This window comes from Bos indicus, chromosome 24 (assembly GCF_029378745.1).
Source record: "Bos indicus isolate NIAB-ARS_2022 breed Sahiwal x Tharparkar chromosome 24, NIAB-ARS_B.indTharparkar_mat_pri_1.0, whole genome shotgun sequence".
In the NCBI taxonomy this organism is placed as follows: domain Eukaryota; kingdom Metazoa; phylum Chordata; class Mammalia; order Artiodactyla; family Bovidae; genus Bos; species Bos indicus.
In genome coordinates this window covers 34,089,615-34,108,245 of record NC_091783.1, presented here as the reverse complement: position 1 = coordinate 34,108,245, position 18,631 = coordinate 34,089,615, and the positions used below count along the sequence as shown (strand labels likewise).

At 43.3% G+C, this 18,631-nt stretch overlaps 1 long non-coding RNA gene across 1 annotated transcript in view; it reads right to left on the bottom strand.

Moving 5' to 3' along the window:
* LOC139179427 (uncharacterized) overlaps positions 1-18,100 on the bottom strand; it is a 69,059-nt gene extending 50,959 nt beyond the window's left edge. Inside the window, exon 1 of the long non-coding RNA XR_011563795.1 lies at positions 18,021-18,100. This is a non-coding gene — a long non-coding RNA (uncharacterized lncRNA). The remainder of the gene's footprint in view (positions 1-18,020) is intronic.
* Positions 18,101-18,631: the final 531 nt, after the last annotated feature.

Below are 18,631 nucleotides of genomic sequence, written 5' to 3'. Positions count from 1 at the left end.
CAAAGACCTTTCTGTCCACGTAGACAACTATTCTCACCTCTATGGCATGTTCTTGTAACTTATTTGGATTCTGTTGTAGAATATCAATTAGACCATATCCTGGGTAGAAGGACTGTTCATTGCTTACAAGCATCAGGCCACCAAAAGCTGGTGACATCCAGCAACCAGCTGGTCATCATGATTGACACATTACAATGATGTAAACTTGGGAGCTCAGTTTGGAGTGCTGGCACCATTTTACTACCAAAGATTATGGCATTGAGAAGTTCTGCCTCTTAATTGTGGGCACCTAACTACTCTATTTCCCATCACTTCATGGGAAATAGATGGGGGAACAGTGGAAACAGTGTCAGACTTTATTTTGGGGGGCTCCAAAATCACTGCAGATGGTGACTGCAGCCATGAAATTAAAAGACGCTTACTCCTTGGAAGAAAAGTTATGACCAACCTAGATAGCATATTGAAAAGCAGAGACATTACTTTGCCAAAAAGGTCCGTCTAGTCAAGGCTATGGTTTTTCCAGTAGTCATGTATGGATGTGAGAGTTGGACTGTGAAGAAAGCTGAGTGCTGAAGAATTGATGCTTTTGAACTGTGGTGTTGGAGAAGACTCTTGAGAGTCCCTTGGACTGCAAGGAGATCCAACCAGTCCATTCTGAAGGAGATCAGCCCTGGGTGTTCTTTGGAAGGAATGATGCTAAAGCTGAAACTCCAGTACTTTGGCCACCTCATGTGAAGAGTTGACTCATTGGAAAAGACTCTGATGCTGGGAGGGACTGGGGGCAGGAGGAGAAGGGGATGACAGAGGATGAGATGGCTGGATGGCATCACCGACTTGATGGATGTGAGTCTGAGTGAACCCCAGGAGCTGGTGATGGACAGGGAGGCCTGGAGTGCTGCGATTCATGGGGTTGCAAAGAGTCAAATGTGACTAAGTAACTGAACTGAACTGAACTACTCTAGAAGTAGTGCCACAGTCTGAACAAAAATGAGGACACAAGAGAGGATCTCAGAAAAGCATCATAACTGTAGGAAGAGGAGGAAATAGAAACACCCTTGGTTGGCAAAGGTAACAATTACTCTGAACATTTTTTATCAACAAACAAAAATTTTAAAGAATTCAATGCTCCATTACAATCTAGAGTTTGATTTATGATAGATTTGATTACAATTCCTTTCTGAGATGCAAGATAACTGATCTGGGTACTAATTTAGTCATGAAAATATTTTCAGTGAATAATCCAAACCAGCACCTATGAGTATATTTCCTGTGAGGTGTGACTTCATTGTAAACCTTAATCCAATCTGTAGAGTCAAATTTTAAACATTTATACTTCCGTTGTGAACAACAACTGTGAAGTGGAAAAAAACAGTCCTATTTTTGTATCTTGTATTTTTTTAAATTTTCATTTTGAGTACATTGTGCTTTGTATTATTTGTTTTTTCTAAACATGTAATCTTCATATGAAGTTAATAATATATTGAAAAATACAAATAAAATTTACCCATAATCCCACCATCCAGATAGAACTGATGAAGTTTTGCTATCTTTTTCCTTGTATAAATACACATAAGTATTCTTTTAAATTTGGAGCATACTATTCATACTCTGGGGAAACACGCCTTTTTCATTTAACACTATGTTAAAGACATTTCCCACTTTATGAACATTCTTCTAAAACATAATTTTAAATATCTGTAAGATATTTGATTATATTAACATAGTGTCTTGTTACATTCTGTTTCTCTACCATGCTATTTGTGTGCCTCTAAAGGCTACAAGTTTGCAGATTGTCAGACTATGTAGTTTACTAATCTATGCTATGCTAAATTGCTTCAGTGGTGTCCAACTCTTGCGACCCTATGGACTGTAGCCCGCCAGGCTCCTCTGTCCATGAGATGCTCCAGGCAAGAATCCTGGAGTGGGTTGCCATGACCTCCTCCAAGACTTTACCAATCTAGTATGTTCCAAATCTCCAAAAGTTCCAACACCGAGAATAAAACTACCTTCTACACACTCCCACTTCCAAAGTCTGCCAGGGCATCCTCACGGGTATACATGTACTCTGCCTTCTTTGCGCACACACGGAGTGAACTAGGACTGGAGCCCCACCCCTTGTGCCATGTACCCCACCCTCTCGGGACTTCTCAGGGACTTCACTCTTACAGCCATCACGTCTCTCTCTAGCATCAACAGTTTTTCTCCCTCCTATAATCACCTTCAAATATGTTGTAATGCGTCTTTTTTTTTTGGCTGCACAGCAAGGGGGATCTTATTTATCCAACAAGGGATCAAACCCAAGCCCCTGCTGTTGGAAGGGCACAGTCTTAACCACCGGGAAAATCGCATATCTCTCAAAACTCTGTCCCTTGAGCCTTCAGTCCCAGTCCCAGCTTCCACCTCACTCCTCTCTACCCCATTCACTGCTTCAACTCCACTCCCCTCGTGTGCTCTAGAACAAGAGAATCAGGCTTCAGTCCCACCGCATCAAAATGCCCCTGTCAGTCACCAGTGACCTCCTCGTTACCTAGTCCAGTGATCCTTGCTCATTCTTTACCTTAATCTCTGAGCAGCACATTCCACAGTTGATCACTGTCTCCTTCCGGAATCAGTTTCTTCATTTAACTTCCAGGACACAGCATTCTCCTTACCTCCCTGTCAGCTCCGACTCAGTCTCCTTTGCTGGTTCCTCCCGACTTCCTGATCTCTAAACACTGAAGGGCAGCAGGAAGCAGGTCTCTTCCTTTCTCCATCTACACTCACTCTCAAGGTCAGTGATTTTCAACCCTGGTTTATGTTAGAATACCTTGGAGAGCTTTTAAAAATTCCCAGTGCTGGGGCTGAGCCCCAGCCTTATAATCTAAGACCACAGTTGATCTAGGATGAGGCCCAGTCATCCACACATGCTTCAAGCTCTCACAGTGATTCTCATGGACTGTCAAGGTTAAGAACTATTGGCCTGGGCCCTACGTGATCTCATCCAGCCTCATGGTTTTAAATAATATCAATACAATGGAAATTCCAAAATAGTCATTAATCATATCCATATGATATATAAATATATACACACAGAGACTTATACATAAAAGATGCTTTCTGCTTGGAAGGAAAGCTATGACAAGCCTAGACAGTGTATTAAAAATCAAAGACAAAAACCTTTGTCACTCTGATGACAAAGATCCATAGAGTCAAAGCTATGGCTTTTCCAGTAGCCATGTATGAAGCTGAGAGTCAGACCATAAAAAAGGCTGAGTGCCAAAGGATTGATGCGTTTGAATTGTGGTCCTGAAGAAGACTCAAGAGTCCCTCGGACTGCAAGGAGATCAAATAAGTCAGGCAATGGCAACCCACTCCAGTACTGTTGCCTGGAAAATCCCATGGATGGAGGAGCCTGGTAGCCCGCAGTCCATGGGGTCGCTAAGAGTCGGACACGACTGAAGCGACTTAGCAGCAGCAGCAGCAAAGGACATCAACTCTGAATATTCATTAGAAAGACTGACAGTGAAGCTGAAGCCCCAATACTTTGACCACCTGATGCAAAAAGCCAACTCATTGGAAAAGACACTGATGCAGGAAAAGATTGAGGGCAGAAGGAGAAACGGGCAACAGAGGATGAGATGGTTGGATGGCATCACTGACTCAATGGACATGAGTTTGCACAAACTCCAGGAGATAATGAAGGACAGTGAAGCCTGGTGTGATGCAGTCCACGGGGTCACAAAGAGATGGACACGACTGAGCTACTGAACAATCAAAGGAATATATGCATCAAAGTCTGATGAAAAGAAGAATTTCAAAGACAGTAAAACCAATAGCTGAGCCTAGAATCAAATGAAAAATGGGAAGCACCTTTCCCCATAATTAACCCACATCCTAACTTCCATGTCACACTAATATCTTCATTATATTATATTCTTAATACTCCCTTAAGAGCCTTTTATTGTTCCCATTAACAGATAGGAAAATCAAGGCAGAGACCAAGTGGAGAGAACTGTGCAGAAACATTAACAAAGATGTACAATTTTGAGGTGGCTCACGGCCATGATTACACAGATGATACAAGAAGGGGAGCCCCTTCCAGGGCCCCAAAACAACCTCTTGTCTAACACTCGGAAATGAATTGTCCAAGGAGACACATGCTGACAAAGCAAGAGACTTGACTGGGAAGGGGCTTCCTTTGTGGCTCAGCTGGTAAAGAATCGCCTGCAATGCAGGAGACCTGGGTTTGATCCCTGGGTTTGGAAGATCCCCTGGAATAGGGAAAGGCTACCCACAGTATTCTGGCCTGGAGAATTCCATGGACTGTATAGTCCATGGGATCGCAAAGCGTCAGACATGACCGAGCGACTTTCACTTGCTCTGGTAGAAAGCAGGAGGGTAAGGGAACCCAGGAGGACTGCTTTGCCATGGGGCTCACAGTCTCGGGTTTTATGGTGATGGGATTAGTTTCCAGGTTTTCTCTGGCCAATCATTTGACTCAGGGTCCTTCCTGGTGGCACACACATTGTTCAGCTGAGATGGATGGCAGCAAGAAGGATTCTGGGAGGTGGTAGGACACGTGGCATCTCCTTTTTACCTTTCCTGAACTCTTCCGGCTGGTGGTGGCTTGTTAGGTCTGTGTTCCTTGCTAGGACCTCCTGTCATAAAATAACTCATGCAAATGGTTACTATGATGCCTGGCCAGGGTGGGCGGTTTCAGTCAGTGTGCTTCTCCTAACACAGAGACAGTTACTGAAGGAGAGAAAAGGAGGAGGATTATCGTATCTAATAATCTGACATTCATCTCCAGTTGCTTTAGGTATTTAATATGTGTGAAGGAGAAGGACGATGCTAGAAAACATATTAAGCTGGCCTATAGAAACAGATCTGAGAATTGGGGGGATTTTTTTTTTTAACCATTCCCATTCTGTTCATTTGCTATAAGCAGCAAATCTGGCTCCCAGCCCGACCTCTATAATGGAAGATTAACATGATAACCGGTTGCACTGCTTCCTCTCCCCAAAGACTCGTCCTTAACTTCCTTTGGCTAAATCACAAAGTATGTTTTCCATTTTCAGTTAAAATAAAAGGGGGTGGGAGGTGGCAGAGAAAGAAAAAGAGAAAGAAAAAGATGTAGTTTCTTTTAATCATCCTCTCCCCACCACAACTAAAAGAAAAAAGAAGCACTCGACTTAAGAAAACAAACTTAAGCAATAGTCATTTTTCAGTTTGTCTATAAAAGTAGAATAATTTACTTTTTATTCCAGAAAAAAAGTTTTTGTTTCTTTAAACAGGACTTGAAATAGTTTCAAAGTGTTGGGAAATCAGTGCATGAATCAAAGACATATCCAAGGAATCCTGTAAATTTCAGCGAAATCTTGTTTGCCACAGATTTGGAGCGTGTTTCCTCTGTCCTTTTGAACTTGTTTCTGTTCTGCTGCTCTTGCAAAATATCCTTATACATACTTTCAAACCTCTAACAGGGCAGGTCTCTTCATAGCTCACTTGCAAATCATTTGGTCACTAGGTGGGGACTTGCATGTGAGTGATGAAGGGAGCTGAATAATCTTCATAGCATACTCATTCCTTTTTTTCCCCTAAATCCTGTAAAAAGCCTTGCAGACATAGAGACAGTGGCCTAATTATAAGGAGATCCGAATCTAACATAAGCTCCTGGAATCGCTCGTGCCAAAATACAGAATATAGGTGGGCACAGATCTCAGTGGCCTTCAAATCTCACTGGTCTTTATGATTTAAGTAGCACTAGTGACTGAGTGCAATGGAAATAGGTAAGCAGGAGACTGAAGAAGGGAATGGGACTATAGGAAATAGATCCTGTTTTGACTTTGATTTCTGTTTTAACATGAAAGCCTTGGAGTTTGTAATTATACAGGCCCAGGCTGATGGCTAATATTCTGGCCACCCAAGAAGACATCTTAAAAACATAACAAAATATTATCGTTACCAAAAGGCCTCGTAAGATTTGGTAGTGAGTGCACACACTTGTGAGGCTAGACTGCTCAGCCCCTAATATCAGGAATACCCTTAACTCATCCGGAGACCTGTCAGCACTACTTAAGAAGGTCCTCAGGGCCTCATCCTGAATTCAAGATCCTTTTCTGTCTTTGAAATCCAAAAGGGGAGCTAATGTCACTTATCTAGAAAATATATGGCTAACAGTTAAACCTGGGCATGATGTCAACTCAAGTATTCGGTTTGAGGCACAGAAAGTCATTGGAGAGGAGAAGACAGCTGGAAGCCCTTCTGTTCGGCCTCTATTCAATCCATCAGGTGTCTGTTGAGTTGAACAATACACAGTTCCAAGTGTATGGACTTCTCCACACCACAAGCTAATGCTGACAAAGGACCTTTCAGGCAAAACGTAGGTAAGCACCTCTTGCTGAAGTGAAATATGGGGAGCTCCAAATGGCCCTCAAAGTTCTGAGCTCTTAGTACCATAGTCCAAGCATCCTAACGACTTCTGGCCTCCTGCTACTGCTGTGTCCATTAAGTCATCATGAGCAGGCCTTTTCAGGAATGAGGATTCTTCCTGTAGTGAATTTAGGTTTGCCAGAACTGTCTACACATAGGATTTAGTAGGTCACAAATCACCACGGAGCCCAGGCAAGGGCAAAACCCAATCAACTGAAGGACATCACTGAGGGACACTAACGTGAGACTCCCTCCCCAGGGCTGTGGACCAGGCGATTTCCTGAGCATTAAACTTATGAAAGTTCCACACACAGACACCTTAGGCAAACTGTAAGCATATTTGAAGTTTACCCTCCCCTGACTGTCATCCTTCTTTTGACTTTATGGCTCCTCAGCAAAAATGACACCAGGTTTATTGCTGTCTACATGCTCTCCAATCCCTGAGCAGGTTTGTTATACCTTCTCTACGGATGGGGACTGTGTCATCATTTCCTCCTAAAAAGAACCACCTGGGGACAGGTTGCGTCTAGAGCAGGTATTTAAACATTCTTTCTGGGCACGAGAAGGAAGGAATGAATGATGAGGTGAGTGGGACAGTGGATGACTTTCTTTTCCTACCTTCTTGTCCTCTCTAACAGTAAGTCTTATCTGATTGTCTGCTATGGAGTTCCCTGACTTAAAGGCTTATCACACATCTTTTTCTCTTTAGGGAGTCAAAGCAAATTCTACAGCTTCTTTGTCCTCATATTCTTTCTGTTCACCTCACCTTCCCAATCTTACTTAGTAGTCAGGGTTCATGGTGTTTCCCCTCACCATGTTGTCACCCCACGTGGGAACAGCGTGACCTGTCTTTCCCAGGGACCCTGAGCCACACTCACAGAGAACCCCCTTCCACAGCTCCTCTCTTCATGGCAGCCTCCTCTCCCTGTGTTCGGGATGCACTGTGAGTCTCCCACACCTGAGTTAACTTGCCCTGGATATCTGCACATATCATTATGTTAACGTGACCCTTAAAACTCCACCCGAACCAACAAAGATAATCTCCCAGTCACTGCTATACAAAAACACCTCCCAAGAGTGTAAAGCTGGATTTCAAACCAGGATAGAATTGCACACAGTCGAAAAAGGAAAGGAATGCTCAAAGACATTGAGACGATAATAGAGCTTGGGTCCAGAAAAGAACATCACTTATATTGTTACCTGTCTTAGAGGTTTCTATGTCGTTTTTAAAATTTTTAGTAATAAAAAAACTTCTATGACAGAAAAGAAATGTAATTAAATGCTGCTCAAAATATCAACTAACCAAAAGGATTCATTTTCTCTAAATTCTCATATGTGCCACAAATGATCAAGTACCTGGGTTGAAGGAATTTATAAAAGTCTTAGTAATACTCTCAGATCATAGATCTGCTCATGGAAGCTGAAAAAAAGAGATGATAGAAACTAGAGTCTTCTCCATTTAACTTTACTCATCCTTTGCAAAGGATCTTCTCGTTCTTTAGTAGGCTCATCATACTGCTTGATACCCTTCCCCCATGGTCTACTTTCTTAAAAATAACTACAGCTGATGACGAGCTTCTGTGACTGGGACACACAGTGGTCACAGCTAGAGAACTAGCCGAGCTGGGTGTAAGATCCGGCTGTGACACTGGACTGGTATGTGACCGGGGCAAATGATAAGCTCCCTGAGTGTTAGTTTCTTCATTTGTGAAGAGAAGCTCTATGAGGTTATTGGGAGGAGTGGGTGAAGTATGTGAAACACTTTGTAAGCTATTTGTAAAGCTAATATTGAATATTTATTGAGTGCTTAATATGTGACAGTCTCTGTGCTAAGAACTTCACATGCCTCATCTAATGTCAGCTAATCTAATGTCAACACCGCTACTTGGGAAAGTCCTTGACGCTCATCCCAAAATCAAGATCCTTTGTCCTCTGAAATCTGAATGGGAAGCTATTGTGCTTACCTCAAAAATATCTGCGTTATAGTTAAGCCTCCATTTTGCAGAAAAAGAAACTGGGCCTGAGATAAGTTATTTATTTTCCAAGGTCATACAGTTAGCATGTTGCAAAACCCTGGATTAAACCAGGTCTATCTGATCTCAAACTTTTAACCACCATCTGATTTTTTTCTTATCAAATTCCTTTAACATCTACGAAGTACTAATGTCATGAAAACTGTTCCTTTTTCAGAGTAATTGTGAGGAATAGAAATGGTAATGTACATTAAAACACTTTGTAAACTATAAAGAGCCAAACAACAGTAGGTTACTTCAGTCAAACACCATTCTCCAGCAATAAAGGGCGGCTATGTTGTTTATAGGATTTATTATTAAAGCAAGTATATTGAGTCAATAGCATTCATTCCTGTTTATAAAAAGCATAAAAGCTACCAGGGAAACTGCCTATTAAGATGTGAGCCATGGATTACTTCATGCTTTGTATAATAAAGTTACTTTTTTTTTTAATCTAGAATTTCCTGCAACTGGCAATTACAGTGTTGCAAGGCCTAAAATGCCTCAGTCCCCAGGAGGACTTGAGTATCCTTAAAACCACTCTCTCCATGTGCTCTCCTGGCTCCAAGCACCGGCTACCTTTGAACTAAGTCCTAAGTACTCCCCCTGCCCAGGCTTCCCCCGTTGCTCAGCCGGTAAAGAGCCTGCCTGCCAATTCAGGAGACCCAGCAGACGTGGGTTCAATCCCTGGGTCTGGAAGATCCCTGGAGTAGGAAATGGCAACCCATTCCAGTACTCTTGCCTGGAGAATTCCATGGACAGAGGAGCCTGATGGGCTACAGTCCATAGGGTCACAAGAGTTGAATGCAGCTGAGCACAAGTACTCCCCAAAACAAACAAACAAAAAGTAATGTAACTTTATCCATTAATTTTACATTTCAAAGTCCTTTATCATTTAATACTCATAGGAATACTGAGTTTATTAGGGAAAGGAGCTTTGGCTTCATTTTATAAGAAGGAAATGACCATTCAGAGAGGGTAAAGCATCCATCCACAGTCTTAGAGGTGGAAGGTCCTACAGCTGAGACTTGAATTCACCGTGTTACACACCCAGGTATTTATCCACTCTGGTGTGATTCCATCTTGGTTGCTATGGTACTTCTCCCAGAAGTATCTGCGTCTATTTGGTGCCATTCAATTCAACAGAAAACTTATTGGGTATCAATTTTGTGCCATTTTGTAGGTGCTGGAAACCAATGAGAAAAAGACACAGTTTCTACACCCAAATAACTTCAGGTCTAAAGAGGGACAGACCCACCTAGCTCTGAGGCAACTGACTTTAGTGTAGTAAACTAGAGGACTGCTTTAAAACTTTTCTAATTGTGGAATAAAAGGCTTTATGGCAGCTAAAGGAGTTTTGGATATGAGCTGGCAGCTGAGGAGTTCTTTGGTGACAGAGTGGTCACCAAAGGGGAGCCCCCTGGTTGTGTAAGGGTGCCTGGCAGGGATCAAGATAGATGGACTGACATCCCCATCTCCGTTTGCCCATATTCCATCTGGAAGGACAAGCCCACCCTCTGTGACTGTTGGTGGCCTGATTCTGGCAAATGCTCCATCTGCCCCTTCCAACCACAACTCTCTCCCAACATGACTCTGAGTCTACCAAATCCCTCCCTCTAATCCAGGACTCCAGCGTGCTCTCTCAGCCCTTCTCCCCTTTCCGCACACTGGAGAAACCAGACCCTTGTCCTAAAAATCCCAACAGAACCAGCACATCAGGGGCTTTCTTTTTCCCCAGAGAATCCACAGCCCAGGACCAAGTCTGGTGGGAAAACCCTAAATGGTGACTGAAAGCATCTCAATGTGAGAATTTGGCAAGGGATATGGCAACAGGGGACCCCAGGAATGGACCACAGTTGACACACACATCTGTGATTTTTTTGCTGGTATTTTTGACCCGCTCTTTGTGGCTTGCAGGATCCTAGTCTCCCAACCAGGGATCGAACCAGTGACCATGCCATTGAAAGTGCTGAGTCCTAACCATTGGGCAATCAGGGAATTCCTGTACGTTTTTATATGCATAAGTGTATATGGTGTGAACACAGGAAAGTGTCTGGCTCAGCTCTCCTGCTGCAGAGAGAATAGCTTACTGATTGACACTTGGACCCACTGCCACGGTCAAACCTAGACCACGCTTCCAGCAGGCTGCTCCCAGTCGATGGCCAAGAAGCAGGGCACTAGTGCCGGCCTGTTCCTGTGAGAGTCAGGACCCCTCTAATAGGTACCTTGGGCTTTACAACCCCACCCCAACCCTGCCAGCCTGGCAAAAACTTTCTTGAAACTGCTGTGCAGTCAGGGATTCTTCCCATTCGATCTTCTGTCTTCACAGCTAGAAAGATGAACTTGATTTACAGTGTCAACCTTCTTGCAGTATTACAGGTACTGGGTGCTAAGTGACATTCACGTACATGACTTATCTCCATAGAGCACCCAAGTGGTAACAAAACTCAAAATAACTGAGAAGGAAGTAAGCTATAGATTTGTCTATCACTACATTTACTAATCTAGATCATTACTAGACAGAGTCCACTAGCTTTTGATGGAAATAGTACAAGCTACAAGCTATTACATGCTATAGTAGGTCATGTACGGATAGGAGAGTTGGATCATAAAGTAGGCTGAACGCCAAAGAATTGATGCTTTTGAATTGTGGTGCTGGAGAAGACTCTTGAGAGCCCCTTAGACTGCAAGGAGATCAAACCAGTCAATCCTAAAGGAAATCAATCCTGAATATTCATTAGAAAAACTGATGCGAAGCTGAAGCTCCAATATTTTGGCCACCTGATTTGAAGAGCTGACTCACTGGAAAAGACCCTGATGCTGGAAAAGATTGAGGGCAAGAGAAGGGGATGACAGAGGATGAGATGGTTGAATGGTATCATCAACTCACTGGACATAAGTTTGAGCAAACTCCCAGAGGTAGGGAAGGACAGGGAAGCCTGGCATGCTGCAGTCCATGGGGTCACAAAGAGTCAGACATGACTTAGCAACTAAGCAATGCCAACAGCATAAGTTATATGCAATTCCAGAGTGCCGATTGCTACCCTGTTCCTTTTTCTCCTTATTAAAAAAGCATGGTGGAATAAAAGTGAGGAAGTAATGAAGAACTACAAGAATAACCTTAAACCTTGAATTTGATTTAATTAACTTTAAAAAGTAATTATAGTGACTTCCCTGGTGGTCCAGTGGTTAAGACTTCACTTCCAGTGCAAGAGATGCGGGTTCCATCCCTGGTCAGGGCGCTAAGATCCTACATGCCTCATGGCCAAAAAAACAACACATAAAACAGAATCAATACTATAATAAATTCAATAAAGACTTTAAAATGGTACACATCAAAAAAAGCTTTTTAAAATAGTAATTGTTATTTGTATGGACAATTAACATAAATATATAAACATGTGTATAAATATTTAATCATTACAAACATTGATACTTTATTATTAGAAGAAAGTTACTTAATAAGGTCAGGACATTTGATACAAAGCAGAAATGGGGAGGCCTGGGCTGCCTTCTAAGACCTTTTGTTTTCTACCTGACATCATCTTTTTTTATGTCTGCTCTGAACAAACTGTAAAAGTAGATGAAACATAATTTTGATGTCTCCCACGTCTTATATTTGGAGTCCCCCCCCAACCTTTGAACCTTGACTCCTGACTCCCAGGACCTCGACAGTACAACCCTGCAGCACTGCCTCCTCCTCAGAGCTTTTCTTTCCCCAACAGAATTTACCGAGGACTCTTTTGCTTCCTAGCAAAAGTAGTAGCAAATGTAGTGAATATGATCACTACTGGATCAATGGATTATTTCTCCTCTGGCCACAAAATGCATTTTAACAGGCACTTTCCAGAGTGTGTCTGAGTTCACGGGAAGAAGCAGATGTCTTTGGTTGGGTCCAGCCTGAAATCCCACGCTATAGTACTTTTCCTATCAGTAGAGTTGGCTTTGTAGCACTTTGTCCCTTCCCTTATTATGCCTTTAATACCATAATGGTCTAGTCCCTGAGAAATGTTTAACTTCAAACACGCACATACTCAGAATCCGGTAGAATCCACATTTGTGTTCTTTACTCCTGACTCAGGACACCCACCGTAACCCACACAGAATTTCATTAGCATGTGGAGTAGTTCCTCTGTCTTATTCAGCTCATTCTACCAGCTGCTCAAACTTCTTTAATTTGCCGGGGGCAATCACTCTGTCACCATGTCATCCTCCTTTAGGGAGCTCTCCCTTCTCCAGAATCTCTCTTCTTTTATCTTCCACTATGGGAGCCTCTAGGTCTCTTAAAATTCTTCCCCACCCTGGGAATCCTTTCTTCACTGTGATCTTCAGAATGGGGTTGTCAGTCATTTCCTTCCATCTGATTTTACTTTTTTCTAGATAGTTCCAGGTAAGACTACCTCTCGCAGTAAAGAATCTGCCTGCTAATGCAGGAAATCCAGGTTCAACCCCTGGGTTAGGAAGATCCCCTGGAGAAGGGCACGGCAACCCACTCCAGTATTCTTGCCTGGAGAATTCCAAGACAGAGGAGTCTGGTGGACTACAGTCCATGGGGTCACAAAGAGTTGGATATAACTGAGTGACTAACACATACACACACACGACAACAGAGGAAGAAATGGAAAACCAATCCAATTAGAGGCAAATACCTTCAAGGCAATCACACTTACATCACCAAGAAAGACAGAATAATTCCCCCCTGTGTTTTTATGCTAAACGAAGTCTTTGTCTCCTTTCCCTAGCTGAAGTTGCTCTAATTTGATATGTCCCTAACTTCAGAAGAGCGGTGGACATAGCCCTTGCTTTCTAGGAGAAAGAGGGAAAAACCTATCTTGCCACAATTCTTTCATTGATTTTGAAAATGTTATTGGTCACTTACACCAAGCAGTAGAGCTAAAGAGTAAGTAAGTCAGACTTGGTTCCACCCTTCTGGAGCTTCTGATTCAGCTTCTAGAGCTGGACAGGTTTTAAAAGACTTCCTAAGTCACTGCTTCCCAAACTATTTATCAAAGATCATTAATATTCGATGTGATGTTAACTGCTGTGTCTTGAGTGCAGTGAAGGGAAAAAAAGTGTTCAATGGTTAAATTATAATAACTTTGAAATGACAGGTTAGACAAAGCTAAGCCAGTTTCCTCACTCCAGACTTTCAATATGCTAACATACATGTGACTATCTGAAGGGCACGGGGAGAGGATGAGATGCAAAATAATAATTTGCATCCTCTAACTTATTTCAACACATATTCTTTTTGAAGTGTATCGCTAACATCAACTGTTAGCGACAAAACAAATTCCTGTAAAGCTTCCCAGACCCAAGTCCCAATTCTTCCTTCTACACATGGGGAAACTGAGGTGGCCAAGAACAGGGAAGGGCAGAGCCAAGACAAGACTGGGTCTCCTTCTTATTATTCCCATGATCTTTTGACCAGACCATTTCATACTGCTGTTTCTACTATCTTCTCTCTTCTTTACTTCCCTCCTTGCTCTCAGATAATGGTTATGGTACTTACCTTTTCACCTACTCGCTGCTTTTTTTTTTCTCTGTTATTCATATAACATTGAATCCTAAGCTCTTACATGGCAAGGACCAACTGTTGAGACAATGAAATAATGGACAATTTGTGCTCAGTAGATATTTATAACCAAAAGATGATGACAGCTTCCCGATGCACCTTTCCTCCAGCCTCATACAGACCTTCCTTCTATAGCAACCATCCCTGTTCCAGCCGAGAATCATGACACATCTTGTTTGTAATAACAATAATAATACCTCTGAAATGGATTAGTTTTGGTATACTGCTTTAGACGTTTCATTTAATTGATTTTGCCTACTTACACAAGAGGTTGCATAATTATTGATACACATGATTTGCACATGATTAAGTGCTGGATGGAATATACAGAATATCCAGCCTCTCAGTATGGGAAAGACTTGAATGTGAGAATATGGGAGAGGGTGTATGTGAGAATATTTGTGCAAGTACTTGGACTTATGTGAATATGTGTTTAATTATAAAATCTGCCTAACTAAAAGCTAGGTCATATGGATATACTTTTAGGTTTTGGAAACTTAAGGTGGGAGGACTCTCACTATCTCAGTTTAAAAGAGATACATCAAAAAAAAAAAAGAGAGAGAGAGATACGTCACCCTAATGAGCAAGTAAGGGCTGCTATGCTGCCACCTTGTGGTAAGTATGCATAAGTGAAAGTGAAAATGTCATTCGCTCAGTCCTGTCTGACTCTGCCACTTAATAGACTATAGCCTGCCAGGCCCCTCTGCGCATTGAATTCTCCAGGCGAGAATTCAGGAATGGGTTGCCATTCCCTTCTCCAGGGATCTGCCTGACCCAGGTATCGAACCCACATCTCTTGCTTCTTCTGCTTTGGCAGGCAGATTCTTCACTGTCTGAGCCACCGGATAAGCTCATGTACGCGTCCATGAGCCAACTAAATCAATACAGCTGACCCTTTTTCTGAGTACATTGTTACATAACGACCCAAGGAAGAAAATACTTGTATGAAAGCGTTACTCAGGAAAAGGAAATATTTTACCATTAAGTGGTAATTAATTAATTACCATTAATTAATATTATCATTAATAATATTGCTATATCATTTGGGCCTTTAAAGCAAGTTTTGCTTAATAGTCAAACAGCAAATCATCACCCCTGAGCATTTACTGTATGTGTGACCCACCCACTCTGTGGAGGAATTTCCAAACTTCTAGTGGATAAACATGGAGAAAGCAATGGCACCCAACTCCAGTCCTCTTGCCTGGAAAATCCGCTGGGCGGAGGAGCCTGGTAGGCTGCAGTCCATGGGTTCGCTAAGAGTCGGACACGACTGAGCGACTTTGCTTTCACTTTTCACTTTTCTGCATTGGAGAAGGAAATGGCAACCCACTCCAGTGTTCTTGCCTGGAGAATCCCAGGGACCGGGGAGCCTGGTGGGCTGCCGTCTGTGGGGTCGCACAGAGTCGAACACGACTGAATCGACTTAGCAGCAGCAGCAGCAGTGGATAAACATAGGAGCACATGTCAGTGAGGTATGAAGCAAGCTCTAGTGGGTTATATAAGGAGGTGTAGCCTCAGAAAGCTACTTTAGTTGTTGGATCTCTGTACATTACCAGCTTCGAGAACAGTGCTAATCTGGTCCATGGGGATCTGGTAGGTTGGCATCTGCCAGCTAACATTCTGCTTGCATGTGGTCTGATGGGCCTCATGTGAGAGCAAAATACTTAGGGCTGAGCTGTTCTTAGAGGAAAGACAGCTAAGCTCTCCCACTCAGTGACAATCAGTCCCATTCCCATGGCTTCCCCAATGGCTCAGCAGGTAGAAAACCTGCCTGACAATGCAGGAGACATGAGTTCAATCCCTGGCTCAGGAAGATCCCCTGGAGAAGGAAATGCCAACCCACTCCAGTATTCTTCCCTGGGAAATCCTACGGACAGAGGAGCCTGGAGGGCTACAGTCCACAGGGTGGCAAAAAGAGTCGGACATGACTGAATGACTGAGCACTTCCCTTCCCGTAAGGCAAGCAAGTGACCCAAAACCAGATCAAGATAACATTCACTCCTTCATTCTTTCCTTTAACCAATAATTATTAACTCCATCAATAATTATTAAGCATCTACTATGTGCCGGGCACTTGCTAGCTGGAGGAAATACGATGGTGAGAAATGGTCCAGTGATGACCCACAGCCTCTGCTTTCATGGATTTCACGGAACACTGACTAGACTTGGACAAGGTGAGGGTCGACGTTTCCACGGGGTCATTTCTCATGTGCTGTCACTCATGCCTTCCAACCTACGCTTGGGAGAACTAGTGTCACGTTCTGAGAGAGAAAGGAACAACGACAATTCAAAGGAGCTGGCTAAATAGGAGTTCTGACACTCAAGAGGCCGTGAGAAACTCGAAGAGACCGTCCATGTTAGAGGATCATAGCTGTGGGTTTATCCCACCTGACAGGTGTTTGCTGAGTTTGTACTATAAGCAGAGCAGTGTGCTGGTTGACACAGATCAAACCCGGACAACGCCTCCAAGTAGCTCAATTTTCATTGCAGAACAAGATACACATGAAAAATTAATTAACCTGAGGATCATAAAGCAGCTTAAAATAAAATGTTAAACGACAGGTACAGGCAGTAAGGGACTAAAGGGAGAAAGTGCCACGAAGGAGGCAGCAAATCTGCCATGAGGTGGACCTTAAAGAGGGACAAGGGTTGGCCAAGTGGAGAGGAAGGGATGGAAGTAAAGGAGAGCCATGCTAGGTGACAGAAACTGCAGGGAGCAGGGAGCATGGGATGTGGCTGGAAATGTACACTGAAGACCACGGAAGGAATTGGAGACTCGTGGCACCTGAGAATAAGTCCATTTTCTGAGTATAAACAGAAATGTACAACATTCAAAGAGTGAGTTCTAGCCTGAGAGTTTCTCCTTTGTACCCTCCTAGCCTTATTAGCAGATCTAGCCAGTCAGGTGGGCAGACAAGTGGATCTATCCACTTTTAAAGTCACCAAACAATAAGGTCACCCAACTAGAGCCAGAAGTGGGTAGACAAAAGGCAAAGACCTTTTGCTATTAAGTCACCCAGCTCCTCTCCCCATCAAGGCATCTGGCTTTGACCTCAGAGAAGAGCCTGTATTTTGGCTCCAGGAAGCAAATTCCAGGATATGTGTCATATCAGAAAGGGGAGTGACAGCTTCTGGGAGAAGTGCTTGGAGTAGAAAATGTAGGCGTACCCAGGAGAGAGCTGAGGAGAGAACCATGAGGTTCCCATGGCACTCCCACTGCAGAGGCACCTAGAAAATCAGCTCGTTGGCATCTCTCACCTTCCCTATCTGCTGTGGGCATCTCCTGAGTTCCTGTCGCCTCACTATCCAGTGACCTGCCCATTGACTAGCTTCCCCGGGTTCTTTCCTTGTTGAATCACTTGAGGTGAAGTCATATTCCTTTATACTCTATTACTTACTATCTGCATTTTGAGAATTCAGACTTAAGAAAGTGTTTAGTAGTCTATGAACCCTCACCCTTGACATATGGTCAGTTACAACTTTATGACGTAGAACAAGGATCTGCCAACTACAGCCCATGGGCAAAATCTGACCTCCTGTCTGTTTTTGTTAATAAGGCTCAGCAGGAACACAGCTGCGCGCATTATGTTGTGTGTTGTCTATGGATGTTTACAGAGGCTTCTGTGCTACAACAGCAGGGTTGAGCGGTTGTGACAGAGACCCTGTGGCCCGCAAAGCCTAAAATATTTTAACCTGGGCCTTTACCAAAGAAATTACTCACCCCTGGCATAAAATAAACATAATTTATGATTGTAAGACAGGTTCAGACTTACTGGTCAAGGTCTTATAATCGCTCAGAATCTCAGTTTATCACCTCAAAAATGCTTAACGCCTGCCTTGTCCATTTGGCAACACTTCAGTGAGGAGCGAATGAAATAACACATATTTATAAACATTAAATGTAGGGCTCTGGAGTCCCAGACTCCCTCACCTTTCCATTGCAGCTGTGCTGCTGTTCTAAGACACCTTCCTCCCTCCCCAGGTAGACTGAGCTCCCTCTTGCTGCTGGCTGGATTTCTTACCTTGGTTGGACTCTCCTCCCCTCTCCCACTGCTGCCTCCAAAGGGCCTCCAAATACGCCTTTACACTCTGCCAACCTCTCCTGCCCTTTGGTATTTCTGTCGCCAAAACAAATTCAAAGGAAGGAAACTCAGACATTCATCAGTGGGTGACTAAGCTTTAGAAGGGAGAAACCCAAATGAAGATAGTGAAGACTGCTGTGGCTAAATCCAAGAATGATTAGGAGATATGTACAGATGTTTAAAGCATAATGAGAAGACTTTGAAGACAGTGGGCAGAAGTTTCTACCTGATTCAATAAATGGGCGGGGGAAGTCCCCAGATGACTGAGTAACAGAGCTAAAGCAGCAGGTGCAGGGCAGGCTCTCAGCTATGGTGGGAAGGCTCCCCAGGGGCTGTCATTCTGTAGGGTCTTCTTCCCAGGCTCCCTTTGACACTGGGACCAGGCCTCAAGGTACCATTCACGGACTCCCCACCCCTCACCTTCTGGTTCCCTCGATGATTAAGAGCCTGGCTCTGGGCCTGACAGTAAGCTGTAACCTCCAACTCAAAGGAAGCTCAGCAAGAGCGACCTTGGTAAATTCACTCTGCAAAGCACCGGGGATGTCGGCAAG